Here is a 14789-nt window from a genome sequence, read left to right as displayed (position 1 = left end):
AACCAATGTCTATGGAGACATTTGCAAAAATTAACACTTAGGGGTCCATTATGATGTCGGGCGGATTTCCTCCGCCAGGCTGGCGGTGGCTACCGCCAGCCTGGCGGAGGAAATCCGCCCGACATCATCAGCCCAATTCCCCCCCGCCAGATTTGGATGGCGGGAGGGACCGCGGCGGTGGGAAACACCGCCCGCCTGTTTTCCGCCCCGTCGCCTAGCGGCAGGGGCGGAAAACCAGTAACATGGTGGCGGTGTCTTTTAGACACCGTCCGCCGTATTACTATGGGCTATGCACAATGCATTTCCGTGGCGGCTATGCCGCTACGGAAAGGCATGCGGAGACTCCTTGCGGGCCCCCTGGGAGTCCGTGGATTGGGGGGTGCACATGGGGGGTACCTATGGTACCCCCCCGCATTTCAAAGTGCAACATGGCAGGCACCACGCGGTGCCTGTCATGTTGCACTTTGAAAAGCACAATATGCACTTTTACCATTGCGGCGGCCGGAGATTCCTTCTCCGCCCGCCACAATGGTAAACATACAGGATGCGCCCGCCTGTGTGGCGGGTGCATCCTAATGCCATTTTCGGGACCCCCGCACTGTTAGCGGGCGGTCCACTACTCCATTAGGGTGGCGGGCGGGCAAAGCCTGCACGCCATCCTAATGGACCCCTTAGTGTTGAATATGCAACCAATATTACATTTGCATACCAAATAAAACACCTCATTGCCCTAGCATACGTGCCAATCACCGATGTGGCTGAACGCTATAATCTTTTAATAGGAAGTCCTTTCTATACACAAAATGAACAAAAATTGGCTCCACTTTTGGATTATTTTGAGGACACCTGGGTGGGGAGACTACACAGGTCAGGCCACAGATGACAGCCTAAATTCCTAATTCCTTGGTGGAATGTATATCTACCAACCCTAAATCAAGAGGCCAAGACAAACAACGCAGTGGAGTTTTGGCATAATGCCTTTCTATCTTCAACTGGCCGAACAACTCCTACACTACACAAACTACTAACAGCAATACAAAAAGAACAAAGTTTCCAAGAGTTAAGAATTGAGCAATCCGTTATACAATTGGAATTGGAATTGGAATTGGATGTAGATTTATAGATTGCGAATTGCTGCCCGGAGGCGTCCAAGCGCTAAAGATAACCAGAAACCTACAAGAGACTTGTGAGGGAGGCTAGTTGAAGTTAATGGGGTAGGTTAAAGAGGAAGGTTTTTAGCTGTTTGCGAAACGCAGAGAGATTGGAGTTGGCTCTGATATGCAGGGGCAGGGTGTTCCAGTTCCTAGATGCATTGTGGGCGAACGTCCTGCCACCAGATCTGGTCCTTTTTATTCTAGGGACCACAGCTAGGAAGGTCTGACTGGAGCGGAGGCTTCTGCTGGGAATGTAGTGGGCGATTAAGTCACGGGTAATCCTGGGGCCTGTGTCCCAGAAGGCCTGATGGGCTATACACATTGCCCTGAAAAGAACTCTCTGGCGCACCGGTAGCCAGTGAAGGCTGACCAGCCCGGCCCTCACTGATTGTCTGCGAGGGAGCTCTAGTAGTATGCGGGCTGCGCAGTTCTGCACTGTCTGGAGTCTGCGCAGGGTGTACTCTGGGGCGCCGAGGTAGAGCACATTGTTAAAATCAAGGCGTGACTCTATTAACCCCTGTATAGCCACCTGTTTGGCTTCCATGGGAAGGAGGGGGAAGACAATTAAAGCCCAAACTATCAAGACAAACAGCCCAAATGTACCAATATTTACAACAACAAGTACAACTATACCCCACAACAAGAGGACTAGAATACTTAAAAATTATAGCCAAAACACTAAACTGAAAACAATAACTCAAAAAAATTCAGGACATTAACAAAATGCCTTACATGTAACCAAACCATCTTATTCACAAATCATAAGTTTTTTTGTCTAATAATTAATAATATATATTAATTTTTAGCCAAAAAAAAACTAACTCAACATAAATAGTTTTAAAATAGTACATTTCCCAACCCACAACATTTAATAATATAAATGCATTTACCTTTTCACAACAACGTAATTAGCAAATCCAATGGTCCATAACAAGCCATGCAGTAATAAATCCACAGCATAAAAAAAAGTGGCCCAATACAATGCAAAAATACAACTGTTCAAAATACATCCGAAATCCCAATAATTAGATAAATCTGAATCCATCAAAAACCCGAAAAAGGTAAAAAATTTTAAGAAACGCTCCAGAAAACCCGAAAAATAAACGAAGTGTAAAACACATAGCAGTTACAACAACTGAAATGCACTTCTTTAAAAAAAAAAAGGTAACCGCTCGGAAACGGAAATGGCCGTTTCCAAAAACGTACAAGAGAAAAAAAAAACATTCCCACCTACATATAACCTAAAATAATACATTATTAATAACTAGAACATACATATATCTAACAACAAATTAATAAAAAGCCACAAACACAATAACTCCAAGGCCGTTACTGAGAAACCGCTAAGAAAAGGTAAAAACGTTAATAACCAACTACATACAAAGTTAGCCCTAACATAGCAGTCCACAAACAACAAATAACAAAGTACTACCTTCAAAATGTCCTTAAATTAGTTAAAATATAACAAATAGCAATCTTACCTTCTCAGACGTGAAGTAGCTTCCAACCGCGAGCTTGAATCTTCTAAAATGACCTAAAAAGACTAAGAGCGGTTACAAAATAAAACACCCAAATGATAGTATTATCCAAATAATAGTTAAATAAATGTCAAATAAATTTGTTTTAGTAACAGAAATTTGTTAAAACTGTATAAATTGTTTTGCTACATTTATGCTATGTATTATAAATTTTTCTAGAACAATATTATTTTGATATTCGTTTTTTATTATTACATTAATTATTAATATAGTTTAATATTTAATGTTATAATAAAACAAAACATAATGTGTTTAAATTAATGAAAATAAAAGTGTTTATTTCATGATTTATATAAAAATTGTGAATAATGTTAATGTATTAATATTATAAAAATAATATTAATAAATTAAACATATAACAGATATAATTTAAAATGTTTGTAAAAAATACATTGTATGATATTAACTATAATTATTATCTATGTTGTTATTTGAAAATATATCTACAGATATAACATATATTGAAGTTCACATTTATATGTAACAAATACATTACTATATCATTTATTAACAATTGTGATGTATTGTAATTTCTCTTAAAATGTATATACTCTATATATAATATTGATCAATGTTTTCTCATTTACTATATTGTTTACATATACCAAAAATGTCATTTACTGGAAAGGTATCGAAATGTAAAAACTTTTGTGACAAATTAGATTTATTTATTTGTTTAAATTGTATAAAATCATTATTTAAACATGTATTATTTGCTTTATTTACTATATGAACAAATAAAGAAAAAATGTGTTTTAAAACTGTGTCATTTTGGTCTACTACCCATTATTAACTAATTACTACCAATATATAAAATGTAAATATTTTTTACTATATATATATATAGATCTTATATTTTTTTACATATATAATGAACTATTACTATCAATTTACTATTCACACATGAATATACAATTTATTTAAGTCGATACTGGACTCTGAACATGAAACATTTACTTATCCACATCCAATATAAAAAATATTTTTATTAATACTAAACACTTAATCTATTAAATTAACTATTCCAAATCCCATCTACATTTAATTAGGGTAGTTGCTGGACACTGAACCTATTTAATTCACTATTCCAACTCCAATCTACATTTAATTAGGATAGGTGCTGGACACTGAACCTATTTAATTAACTATTTCAACTCCAATCTACATTTAATTAGGGTAGGTGCTGGACACTGAACCTATTTAATTTACTATTCCAACTCCAATCTACATTGAATTTGGGTAGGTACTGGACATGGAACCTATTTATTTAACTATTCCAACTCTAATCTACATTTAATTATGGTAGGTGCAGGACACTGAACCTATTTCATTTACTATTCCTAATCCAATTTACATTTAATTAGGGTAGGTGCTGGACACTGAACCTATTTAATTTACTATTCCAACTCCAATCAATCTACATTTAATTAGGGTAGGTGTTGGACACTGAACCTATTTAATTTACTATTCTAACTCCAATCTAAATTTAATTAGGGTAGGTGCTGGACACTGAACCTATTTAATTAACTATTCCAACTCCAATCTACGTTTAATTAGGGTAGGTGCTGGACACTGAACCTATTTAATTTACTATTCACGGAGGTGAGACGCATCGGGGACGAGCAGGCCACGGGGCCGGCTAGACAGCCTGCCTTGGGGACGCCATAAGTGGCCCGACCGAACGGAGAAGAACAGATCGGCCAAGGGATCCATCGCAAGGGACGGGCCTTCAGAGATGCCCAGAATGGGTAAAAAAGTAGCGGCCGCCAGGACGCCACGGCAAGGGCCACTGGACCGGTATGCTACGACACAGATTTCCGCAGAGACTGTCCCCCCAGGCCCACGTTCGGACACAGAGCGTTTGATGGGAGCCATACAAGCCTCAAGAGACGACATACAGGCGTCCCGAGTGGCACTATAAGTCAAGATCGGGGAAACGGGCTCAGAAGTAACACTGCTGAGACAGGAATTTTGTAACCTAACAGAGAGGGTGACCATGGCTGAAACAAGAGTTGGCAAGGCAGAGGACTCTATCACTACCCTCAAGAAAGACATGGCGGAACTTCAGGCCCCACATCGCCAGCTACAATGGAAGGTGGACAACGCGCAAAATAGGGCTTGGCGCAACAACCTTCGCTTTGTGGGCCTTAGAGAAGGTCTCAAAGGGACTAATATGGTGGCGTTCCTGCACTCCTGGATAAAGAAGACCTTCCCGACGGCGAAGTTCTCTAATTGCTTCCTGATTGAACGAGCGCACCGCGCGTTGCTGGCAAAACTGCCAGTGGGAGCAAGGCTGCGGCCTGTCATCGTGCGCTTCCTGAACTTTGATGATCGGGACGTGCTCCTGCGGGAAGCCAGGAAAATGGGGGAGATCCGACGGGAGAATGCCCACATAATGATATTTCCAGACTATAGCCAGGAGGTGCAAAAACAGAGGCGCTCCTTTGATCTAGTGAAAGCCAAATTGAGAGACCTACATATGCAATATATGCTGCACTTCCCGGCGAAACTGAAAGTGATCTATAAAGAGAAGGCACACTTTTAAACCCACCCGGAGGATGCGTGGCAGTGGCTGGAGCAGCGCCCTATGATCCGGAGGATGGACGGCGCAAGGCTGCAAATGTACCGTCTATTAGCGGGCCACAGGGGGGGCTGCCGAAGACTCAGAGACAGAGGAGATCGAGGAGTAGCCAGCGTGTGCAGATGACATCAAATCCCACGAAGGGTGCGACGGGCAGACAGAGGCGGAACTCGACATCCCTTGTCACAGGAGACATGGCGGGGTCCAAATTTCGCTGCCTGGAGAGGAAGGCACGCTCTGAAGGGGAGGAAGACTTGGGCGGTCATATTTCTGGAGATGAGGAAGCGGAGGCTCTGTTACTACACCCATTGGTAGTGGCAATCCACGGGAGGGAGCAGGACAAGGCTAAGCAGACAGGGAGCTCGCAGAACGACACCCAGGACTCACACTCTTAAATTGGGATGGAATGGGTGATGGAGATTTCAGCTCATAACCGGACAGCACGCAAGTTTTATCCAACCCCCCCCCCACCTACTGTTTGTTACATATTATTATTGTGCACTTCCACGTAGTTTTAGTGGTAATGTTCTTTATGCTGCACACATAGATTGTTAACTTTGATTTGGAGGGGGTGATTCGGGGGAGGGCGACAGACCTTCTCTGCCGGACGGTCCTGGACTCTATGTCTATGTGGAAGATGGGACTGAAGGGGGAGGGAGGTAAATGTAAATATAAATGTCCTGGTACTTATAGAGCGCACTGTCACCAGGAATCACTGACAAAATTTCGATTCCACCAAAATCGACCTACACAAATATTGTGTCTTAAATATAGATTACAATTACATCGACAACCTATACTTATTTATAAAATTACTAAAACATCGATCTCACTATTTCAATATACAAAAATCTCGACTACACTAATTTCGACCACACTAATATCGAAATACAAAATATCGACAGTCAATAATATATATACCACAATACAAAAACATCGATTACCAAAATATAGACATCATAAATATCGACATTACCTAAATATCAACTTCTCTAAATTATTCTTACAGTTTCTGGAAACATTATACACATTAAATAAAGTAACATTATACCCATATACCTAGGTATATACATACTAAACACTATTAAATAAATATATCTCTCTAAAATAATTATAATAAATAACTTAATCTATGCAAACAATTAAAAATAACTGTTGCTATATATACACATATTTTATTTAATATTATAAATTGTTTAAAGCTATACTATTAAATTATATTTATAAAATACTTACTAATACACAAACTCTCTGAATAAACATTTCACATTCAGCAAACTAAAATATTTAAATGAAAAAAATTCAAACTAACCAATAGAAACTCGTTTCTAGGTTTCTAACCAATCACAAACAAACACTAATTAAACATACCCTATATAAAGAGCTAAAATTAAGACTAAAAAACCAGCAGAAAATATTCAGCTAAAGGAAAACTGGACTTATTTCTACTACCCTAAAGATTGTTCTCATACAAATATACTACAAATCAACTAAAAGTAAGTAATCTTATGTTTCTGTATAAAATGTTACATTACTTGCAACCTGAAGTTCATTGTAAATATCTAAAACTGCTTTTCTATCTATCTCTACATATTTCCTAAACAGAATCAACATTAACAAACAGATGAACATTTTCTAGAAAAGTACAACAACAAAGTTGAAAAGTAAGTCTATTAAATGTCCTCTTTAAACACTAAGTAAATGCTAATTCAATAGTAAAATGTTATAACTAACTCATAAACTCCAACTTAAATGTCTAATTATTGTTTTTTATAAAACACAGTTTTCAAATACTGAAAATGTGAAATGCTTGTTTTAAAAAATGAGAAACAAGTGTTAGTAATACTACTGAACATAACCATCCACCTAACATCTCTGAAATAGAGGTTAGATCTACTGTAGACAATATCAAGGAATTAACAAAACCTATGACTTACCAACTAGTGTAATACTTAAGGAATTAATACCTAGAGTACCTAGAGAGGCAAGAGGTCAGTTACCAACTATAGCTGCTATAAGAAGAACTATTGCTAGAACCAGAAAATCTAGTAGACCAACAATAGCAACACCTAAAACTTTTGAAGAGGTCATAATTCCACCTGAGCTTACCATAACTCATAATGATGAACCTTTTATCTTCTACGACAACAGCAACAAAGATAAAAGGATAATAATGTTTGCAACAAACACCAACCTTAAAAAATTAACAGATAGTCAAACATGGATTATGGATGCCCTAAACCATTCTATCAATTATATACTATACATGGGCAATTCCATAATACCTGCATACCATTCATCTATTGTTTGTTACCAAACAAACAAACTTCTACATACACAGAAATATTAAACAAAATAAAACAAGAAACAAGAGACTTCTTTCCTCTAAAAATTATAATAGACTTTGAACAAGCAATGATAAATTCTATCCTTAAAATATATCCACACACATCCATACAAGGATGTTACTTCCATTTTAACCAATGTCTATGGAGACATTTGCAAAAATTAACACTTAGGGGTCCATTATGATGTCGGGCGGATTTCCTCCGCCAGGCTGGCGGTGGCTACCGCCAGCCTGGCGGAGGAAATCCGCCCGACATCATCAGCCCAATTCCCCCCCGCCAGATTTGGATGGCGGGAGGGACCGCGGCGGTGGGAAACACCGCCCGCCTGTTTTCCGCCCCGTCGCCTAGCGGCAGGGGCGGAAAACCAGTAACATGGTGGCGGTGTCTTTTAGACACCGTCCGCCGTATTACTATGGGCTATGCACAATGCATTTCCGTGGCGGCTATGCCGCTACGGAAAGGCATGCGGAGACTCCTTGCGGGCCCCCTGGGAGTCCGTGGATTGGGGGGTGCACATGGGGGGTACCTATGGTACCCCCCCGCATTTCAAAGTGCAACATGGCAGGCACCACGCGGTGCCTGTCATGTTGCACTTTGAAAAGCACAACATGCACTTTTACCATTGCGGCGGCCGGAGATTCCTTCTCCGCCCGCCACAATGGTAAACATACAGGATGCGCCCGCCTGTGTGGCGGGTGCATCCTAATGCCATTTTCGGGACCCCCGCACTGTTAGCGGGCGGTCCACTACTCCATTAGGGTGGCGGGCGGGCAAAGCCTGCACGCCATCCTAATGGACCCCTTAGTGTTGAATATGCAACCAATATTACATTTGCATACCAAATAAAACACCTCATTGCCCTAGCATACGTGCCAATCACCGATGTGGCTGAACGCTATAATCTTTTAATAGGAAGTCCTTTCTATACACAAAATGAACAAAAATTGGCTCCACTTTTGGATTATTTTGAGGACACCTGGGTGGGGAGACTACACAGGTCAGGCCACAGATGACAGCCTAAATTCCTAATTCCTTGGTGGAATGTATATCTACCAACCCTAAATCAAGAGGCCAAGACAAACAACGCAGTGGAGTTTTGGCATAATGCCTTTCTATCTTCAACTGGCCGAACAACTCCTACACTACACAAACTACTAACAGCAATACAAAAAGAACAAAGTTTCCAAGAGTTAAGAATTGAGCAATCCGTTATACAATTGGAATTGGAATTGGAATTGGATGTAGATTTATAGATTGCGAATTGCTGCCCGGAGGCGTCCAAGCGCTAAAGATAACCAGAAACCTACAAGAGACTTGTGAGGGAGGCTAGTTGAAGTTAATGGGGTAGGTTAAAGAGGAAGGTTTTTAGCTGTTTGCGAAACGCAGAGAGATTGGAGTTGGCTCTGATATGCAGGGGCAGGGTGTTCCAGGTCCTAGATGCATTGTGGGCGAACGTCCTGCCACCAGATCTGGTCCTTTTTATTCTAGGGACCACAGCTAGGAAGGTCTGACTGGAGCGGAGGCTTCTGCTGGGAATGTAGTGGGCGATTAAGTCACGGGTAATCCTGGGGCCTGTGTCCCAGAAGGCCTGATGGGCTATACACATTGCCCTGAAAAGAACACTCTGGCGCACCGGTAGCCAGTGAAGGCTGACCAGCCCGGCCCTCACTGATTGTCTGCGAGGGAGCTCTAGTAGTATGCGGGCTGCGCAGTTCTGCACTGTCTGGAGTCTGCGCAGGGTGTACTCTGGGGCGCCGAGGTAGAGCACATTGTTAAAATCAAGGCGTGACTCTATTAACCCCTGTATAGCCACCTGTTTGGCTTCCATGGGAAGGAGGGGGAAGACAATTAAAGCCCAAACTATCAAGACAAACAGCCCAAATGTACCAATATTTACAACAACAAGTACAACTTTACCCCACAACAAGAGGACTAGAATACTTAAAAATTATAGCCAAAACACTAAACTGAAAACAATAACTCAAAAAAATTCAGGACATTAACAAAATGCCTTACATGTAACCAAACCATCTTATTCACAAATCATAAGATTTTTTTGTCTAATAATTAATAATATATATTAATTTTTAGCCAAAAAAAAACTAACTCAACATAAATAGTTTTAAAATAGTACATTTCCCAACCCACAACATTTAATAATATAAATGCATTTACCTTTTCACAACAACGTAATTAGCAAATCCAATGGTCCATAACAAGCCATGCAGTAATAAATCCACAGCATAAAAAAAAGTGGCCCAATACAATGCAAAAATACAACTGTTCAAAATACATCCGAAATCCCAATAATTAGATAAATCTGAATCCATCAAAAACCCGAAAAAGGTACAAAATTTTAAGAAACGCTCCAGAAAACCCGAAAAATAAACGAAGTGTAAAACACATAGCAGTTACAACAACTGAAATGCACTTCTTTAAAAAAAAAAAAGGTAACCGCTCGGAAACGGAAATGGCTGTTTCCAAAAACGTACAAGAGAAAAAAAAAACATTCCCACCTACATATAACCTAAAATAATACATTATTAATAACTAGAACATACATATATCTAACAACAAATTAATAAAAAGCCACAAACACAATAACTCCAAGGCCGTTACTGAGAAACCGCTAAGAAAAGGTAAAAACGTTAATAACCAACTACATACAAAGTTAACCCTAACATAGCAGTCCACAAACAACAAATAACAAAGTACTACCTTCAAAATGTCCTTAAATTAGTTAAAATATAACAAATAGCAATCTTACCTTCTCAGACGTGAAGTAGCTTCCAACCGCGAGCTTGAATCTTCTAAAATGACCTAAAAAGACTAAGAGCGGTTACAAAATAAAACACCCAAATGATAGTATTATCCAAATAATAGTTAAATAAATGTCAAATAAATTTGTTTTAGTAACAGAAATTTGTTAAAACTGTATAAATTGTTTTGCTACATTTATGCTATGTATTATTAATTTTTCTAGAACAATATTATTTTGATATTCGTTTTTTATTATTACATTAATTATTAATATAGTTTAATATTTAATGTTATAATAAAACAAAACATAATGTGTTTAAATTAATGAAAATAAAAGTGGTTTTTTCATGATTTATATAAAAATTGTGAATAATGTTAATGTATTAATATTATAAAAATAATATTAATAAATTAAACATATAACAGATATAATTTAAAATGTTTGTAAAAAATACATTGTATGATATTAACTATAATTATTATCTATGTTGTTATTTGAAAATATATCTACAGATATAACATATATTGAAGTTCACATTTATATGTAACAAATACATTACTATATCATTTATTAACAATTGTGATGTATTGTAATTTCTCTTAAAATGTATATACTCTATATATAATATTGATCAATGTTTTCTCATTTACTATATTGTTTACATATACCAAAAATGTCATTTACTGGAAAGGTATCGAAATGTAAAAACTTTTGTGACAAATTAGATTTATTTATTTGTTTAAATTGTATAAAATCATTATTTAAACATGTATTATTTGCTTTATTTACTATATGAACAAATAAAGAAAAAATGTGTTTTAAAACTGTGTCATTTTGGTCTACTACCCATTATTAACTAATTACTACCAATATATAAAATGTAAATATTTTTTACTATATATATATATAGATCTTATATTTTTTTACATATATAATGAACTATTACTATCAATTTACTATTCACACATGAATATACAATTTATTTAAGTCGATACTGGACTCTGAACATGAAACATTTACTTATCCACATCCAATATAAAAAATATTTTTATTAATACTAAACACAATCTATTAAATTAACTATTCCAACTCCCATCTACATTTAATTAGGGTAGTTGCTGGACACTGAACCTATTTAATTCACTATTCCAACTCCAATCTACATTTAATTAGGATAGGTGCTGGACACTGAACCTATTTAATTAACTATTTCAACTCCAATATACATTTAATTAGGGTAGGTGCTGGACACTGAACCTATTTAATTTACTATTCCAACTCCAATCTACATTGAATTTGGGTAGGTACTGGACATGGAACCTATTTATTTAACTATTCCAACTCCAATCTACATTTAATTAGGGTAGGTGCAGGACACTGAACCTATTTCATTTACTATTCCAACTCTAATCTACATTTAATTATGGTAGGTGCTGGACACTGAACCTATTTAATTTACTATTCCTAATCCAATTTACATTTAATTAGGGTAGGTGCTGGACACTGAACCTATTTAATTTACTATTCCAACTCCAATCAATCTACATTTAATTAGGGTAGGTGTTGGACACTGAACCTATTTAATTTACTATTCTAACTCCAATCTAAATTTAATTAGGGTAGGTGCTGGACACTGAACCTATTTAATTAACTATTCCAACTCCAATCTACGTTTAATTAGGGTAGGTGCTGGACACTGAACCTATTTAATTTACTATTCCAACTCAAATTTACATTTAATTAGGGTATGTGCTGGACACTGAACCTATTTAATTAACTATTCCAACTCAAATCTACATTTAATTAGGGTAGGTGCTGGACACTGAACCTATTTAATTTACTATTCCAACTCCAATCTACATTTAATTAGGATAGATGTTGGACACTGAACCTATTTAATTAACTATTCCAACTCAAATCTACATTTAATTAGGGTGGGTGGAGGACACTGAACCTATTTAATTTATTATTCCAACTCCAATCTACATTGAATTTGGGTATATGCTGGACACTGAACCTATTTTATTTACTATTCCTACTCCAATCTACATTTAATTAGGGTAGGTGCTGGACACTGAACCTATTTAATTTACTATTCCTACTCCAATCTACATTTAATTAGGGTAGGTGCTGGACACTGAACCTATTTAATTTACTATTCCTACTCCAATCTATATTTAATTAGGGTAGGTGCTGGACACGGAACTTATTTAATTAACAATTCCAACTCCAATCTACATTTAATTAGGGTAGATGCTGGACACTGAACCTATTTAATTTACTATTCCAACTCCAATCTACATTTAATTAGGGTAAGTGCTGGACACTGAACCTATTTAATTAACTATTCCAACTCCAATCTACATTTAATTAGGGTAGGTGCTGTACACTGAACCTATTTAATTTACTATTCCAACTCCAATTTATATTTAATTAGGATAGGTGCTGGACACTGAACCTATTTAATTAACTATTCCAACTCCAATCTACATTTAATTAGGGTAGGTGCTGGACACTGAACCTATTTAATTTACTATTCCAAATCCAATCTACATTTAATTAAGGTAGGTGCTGGACACTGAACCTATTTAATTTACTATTCTAACTCCAATCTACATTTAATTAGGGCTGTAAGATCAAGCGAGGGCTGGTAAACAATTATGTGAAGAGGTCGGTGCAGACATCATACTCCTACAGGAAACACATCTACAGGGTACCAAATCTGCCTTCCTGGCTAGATGACAGTACAGAGTTCTTGCACACGCCCGCTTTACATCGGGCTCGAGAGGGGTCGCAATCCTGATTAAAAAACATCCACCAATGAGAATAGCGCAGACCTGGACGGACCCACAGGGGATATACGTGGGAGTGCGGGGACAATGGAGGAGAAAGGAATATACATTTATTTTGGCTTACGCCCCACCCAAATTGCAGGCGGGTACACTCAGGGCAGTGTCGGATATCCTCCTAAACACAGCAGATACGGTCCAAGTCCTAGGGGGCGACTTCAACGATGTTATGGATCTAGCGACGGACAGGACGGGAGATAGAGATAGAGATAGGCCCCCTAGCACCATCCTGCTGGCCAAAACAATGGCTACACTAGGCCTGATAGATGTCTGGAGATGGCTACATCCTGAGACTAGGGCGTACTCCTTCTTTTCTGGAGCACATAAAGTGTACTCCCGTTTGGATTATATATTCATGGCTAGACAGACGCTGAATGTCACGGATACGGCAGACTACTGTGCACGCGGCATCTCTGATCATTCACCACTGCTGTTAGCGGTGGGAGGGGGGAGGAGGGAGAGGCCCGCGACACTGAGGCTGACTGCTTGGGACCTGCAAAACGCAGACATTTTGAGAGGCTTGCGAGCGGATGTGAAGGTTTACATTGCTGAAAATGAGGGGTCGGTAGCCTCCCGGGTGGTGCTGTGGGAGGCACTCAAAACGGTCCTACGAGATAGGGCGCAAAATAGGCTAGCGGAGGACAGGCGGAAAGTACAAGCAGAGGTCCAGGCACTGGAAGTCCAAATTCTGTCTCTGGAGCAAGAGCATCAGGCCGCCAGGGACCTCGGGATGCTTAGACGTCTATCGGATGTGCAAGCCCAATACAAGCACCTGGTGACAGGAGAGGCTAAGGCGCAGGCCCTGGCGACTCAGCACCGCCTCCACGATGTGGGTGACAAATCCGGAAGGTTACTAGCGTGGCTTAGTAAGAAAGAGAGAGATGCGAGATGGGTGGAAAAGGTGAAAGATGGACAGGGGGGATGGGCCCGAACAGATGACAGAATAGCAGAGACTTGTGCAATGTATTATGAGGCCTTCTACGACGCTAGGGACCTAGGGACGAGGGAGGACGCGTTGCAATACATGACAAACATCGACCTCCCGATACTAGAGGAGGCAGACCACCATGACCTGGAGGCAGACATAACGGTGGATGAAATTAGGGAGGCCATGGTTTGGCTCCGATCGGGAAAGGCCCCTGGCCCTAATGGCCTCCCGGCGGAATTCAAAAATCCGCAGATCTCTTGACCCGTCACTTACTGGGCCTCTATGTGGATGCCGAGCCAGAGGGAGTGTTCCCACTGGACCTCAGACAAGCCACGATCATCCCGATTTTCAAGGAGGGCAAACCGCACGATGACTGTTCGTCCTACGACCCATTTCCCTCCTAAAGGTGGAGGTGAAGCTCTTCACAACGATATTAGCGCTCCGCGTGAGACGGGTAATTCCGGGGCTGATGCACCTCGACCAAACGGGGTTCCTCCTTGAAAGGGCGACTAGATATAACCTAAGGAGGACTCACAATTGGTTAATGGAGGTGCGCACTAGAGAAGACCCACATTGGTTTTTATCTCGTGATGCCGAAAAGGCGTTTGACGCTGTCCACTGGCCCTTCCT

General features: G+C 39.3%; 1 protein-coding gene across 1 annotated transcript in view; it reads right to left on the bottom strand.

Moving 5' to 3' along the window:
• Window positions 1–10426, bottom strand: part of LOC144824397 (solute carrier family 22 member 7-like) — a 327454-nt gene extending 317028 nt beyond the window's left edge. The window contains exons 1-2 of the mRNA XM_078683505.1: window positions 10389–10426; window positions 2636–2697 (exon numbers count right to left, since the gene is read on the bottom strand). The gene's annotated coding sequence lies outside the window, so the exon portion shown is untranslated. The remainder of the gene's footprint in view (window positions 1–2635; window positions 2698–10388) is intronic.
• Window positions 10427–14789: the final 4363 nt, after the last annotated feature.

The sequence above is a fragment of the Lissotriton helveticus genome, chromosome 3_1 (assembly GCF_964261635.1).
Source record: "Lissotriton helveticus chromosome 3_1, aLisHel1.1, whole genome shotgun sequence".
In the NCBI taxonomy this organism is placed as follows: Eukaryota; Metazoa; Chordata; class Amphibia; order Caudata; family Salamandridae; genus Lissotriton; species Lissotriton helveticus.
This window is presented reverse-complemented; position numbering and strand designations above follow the sequence as displayed.